Here is a 3,545-nt window from a genome sequence, read left to right on the forward strand (position 1 = left end):
AAACACTGAAATCCCGTTTTAATTTTGAACGAAATTTAACCACATTTGTAGGTCAAGGCGGATTTCTTTATTGATCCGTATTCGATGGAATGGCTTTGTGAGACCACAAGTAGCATTGCTCAAGCGACGAATAAACGGACTGCCGGCTACGACAGCACGGCAACAAAAATTCAAGGAGCCAATAAGGGATTGCATAGCTTTCAAAGTTGTTTTAGGTTTCGACAGTAAAGCTTGAATTTTTATGACAATTTCTTGCAATTTTAATACAGGAATTCTAAAAACCATTTCGTTCGAATCCAATTCTAATCCCCAAAATACCAAAACTTCAACCGTCTGTGTCTGTGGCTAACGTGACCTTTAATTCAGACATTATTGACTGAAAACAGTTTAATGCTACGGCGCAAGATTCCTTGTTTTTGGCGCCGAATAGAAAATGAATTAATTTTGCCGTATTTAGTCTTGATTTAACCAAAAATTCTAAAAACCATGCAAATCTTTCGAAAGTGATGCAATTTATTGAAGCTCCAAAAGCAAGTGCCTTATGAAAATAAAACTTACCATTAAACCTAAAACCCAATAATTCAAAGTCTGGCAGAGTAATCGTATTAGACGAAAGGCACTCTTAATATCTACCTTAAATAATTTGCAATGCCTTCCTAGGTCTTGAACTAATTTGACGGCCTCGTCAAAACTTGTATATTGAACTGATCATTCATTTGGATCAATATAGTCATTGACCGACTCGCAAGGCGGGTAAGAGAGGTGATGTATCATCCAAAATTCAGCTGGAGTTTTCTTAGGAACGAGGCCAATAGGAGACACAATCAAATTAGGGAAATGTGGATCTTTAAAGGGGCCCGCTACCCTGCCGGCTTCAATTTCCGTGTTTATTTGTTTCTGAATAATATCCGGATTCAACTTTGTAGAGTTTAGGTTAGGAGAATCCCTAGCTTTGAGAGGACTACTATACTGTGTTGGGAATCCATTTTTAAAACCATCAAGTAGAAAGGTCGCCTCGCCTTGATCATAAAATTGTAAATATTTTCCCAGGACTGAAACATCAATTGGTGGGAATGCTAGTGTAAATGCATCGAGATTGCATGGTTCTTGTGAAATATTTCTATTTTTGTGCCTGTCCCGGACCTTGGCCTCTGAAGGGTCGATGATATGGACGGGCACGAAATGTCTGATTCGTTAGAAATCTACTAACATTTGGCGTAGTATATGGTTGACTTTTTGAGCAGATTACAGCCGGATGCGTGCCGCCACATATTTTACAGAGATGTGCGAACCTACAGTTTGGCCATTTACATTTAGACTGGGTAAAGACATTGCATTTGTAGCTGAAAGGGGTTGTCGGCCTAGAACAGTCCCGCACCTGGACGCAGCGCCACCATAGATCGTTATTAATAACTGACCAAGGGGAAGGCACTAGTGCTTGCCGGAGGCGGAACTGTTCATCATAGGTCCGCCAAGCGTATCCCCTTGATGCGTGGCATACTCTCTTATGGTAAACTTGTAATGTAAAAGTTTGTAAACTTTATCAGAATGTGTGGACAAATAAATAGATGCATAAATTATGAAGGCATCGGTCCATCTCTCGATAGAACCGATTTTATCCTTACACACTTTTTTGGAAGCCTCAATATGGCCATCGGAATCTACTAATTTGAGAACACTGCTGTTGGAAAATTCGTCCATTTCTACAGCACCTTTCAATAAGAGAGCTAAATTAGTGTATTCACCCTTGCAAATTTGTTGTTTAATTGACGTCGGAACATGGGCGACCAAATCATCTCCTGCTAAACGCATATCCGGCGGCGTAAACGAGCCGCCGGAAGTAGACTGGAAAACAGACTGGGGAAAAAGGGGAACATTAATATCCTGGGCAGTATTTTCAACACCGAGACTTAAATTATCGGGACCTGAAGCCGATGTGAATTGTCCGGAGGGAGAACACCCGAATCCCTAATAATAGTTTCAAAATCAATAATAGACCTACCCGCATCTGGCTGTAATAAGCTGTTGCTTGCACCATCGAGGTCCTCTCTCGTGCGCTTCTGTCCCCGTGTAGTTACCATCGGATTTGGAGAGGGTGGAGAGTCCGTCTGGCAATGTGAGTCGACCAATCTTTGACCGGCAATGGCATCATCGTTGACAGGATTGACATCGGCATTATTTACGTTATGTGCCCGCCTAGGATTAGGATTCCGACCCGCAGCGCCTTGTTGCCTTGGCCCAGCAGCAGCATAATTCCTCCTCCGTAGTACGCCTCGACCACGTGACATGATAAACGTAATGGAGTTTACAGCTGTGAAATTGAGCTTTTAGCAGTGTAGTTTATCTTCGGTGTTGAATCGAGAAAGAGAATTTTGCATGGACTTTTGTTGTTTATATACCGTTGGTAGAACTGATACCCGGCTTAATGACAGCATGCCGGCTAGAAACCATGCGTAACAGATGATAATATCCGAAGATCACCGATTGCCTAGTGATTGTGACGTAACTGCATAGCAACGGTGTTGACAGCTTTTTCTTGCAAAATAAAGTAAATTATTTGCAGGAGAAAATAATTTCTAATATTTAAATATCAAGAAAACAGAGCAATGCATGTGTAGCTATTAAATTTAATTTTCAAAACTGATATATGGCCAATATGAAGTCAAATTTAAGTATGTTTCTATAATATGATAGGTTATGTTTTTGGCACGATTGTCCTGTCTATATCTTTTTGTTTGTATGCATGATTTCATGCGTATCTAATCACTTTTAAAATTTTGAGACGTTTATAAAATGAATGAATTAATATTATATGACTTTTTTATTGAAAGTTTCAAATATAATATATATTCCAAACAGGTAAAAGAAAAAAAATATATATAAGAAAAAATGGTATGTCTAAATATTGAAGGTTTGTCAAGGAACGATAATCATTATTGTTTTCACAACTTTGGGCTTAATTCACATTTAGATCTTAATCTTTGCATGAAGATAAAAGTAAGAGATAATACATCTTCAAAAAGAGAATTTCCCCTTACGTATGTTCACAACAAAATTACATTACTGCGACCTGGTATTATGATAATACTAACCCTCCTAAAATGGAGTTTTCCTTCTTCGTCTTATTTGTTCGGGATTTTGGCAAACCGCATTTGAATGGGATTTGTTCAAAACTTAAATATGCAACCATGTACATTTATTTGTGTTAACTTAGTGCTCAATACAAGTTGAATTGTCACTGAGGGTGTTCTTGAATTTTTTATTTTCCTATCATAGTTGCCCAATCAAGACTAAGAAATTTTAACGTAAGAACAAATTCGATAAACATACTTTGAGACTGAGTAATGATATTCACCATGCATCTTATATTTTTTAAGATTTATATTAACAGTTACATTTATTATTATACTTGTTTGAATTTACTAGAAATACAATTTTGAAAAATTACTGTTAGCTCCCATTATCTACCAGGATCAATTTGAAATAGATGCATACAGCAGCTACACACAGTTTTAAAACTTGCAGTGATGATATAACCTTTCTGC

The sequence above is a fragment of the Mercenaria mercenaria genome, chromosome 10, assembly GCF_021730395.1.
Source record: "Mercenaria mercenaria strain notata chromosome 10, MADL_Memer_1, whole genome shotgun sequence".
Lineage (NCBI taxonomy): Eukaryota > Metazoa > Mollusca > Bivalvia > Venerida > Veneridae > Mercenaria > Mercenaria mercenaria.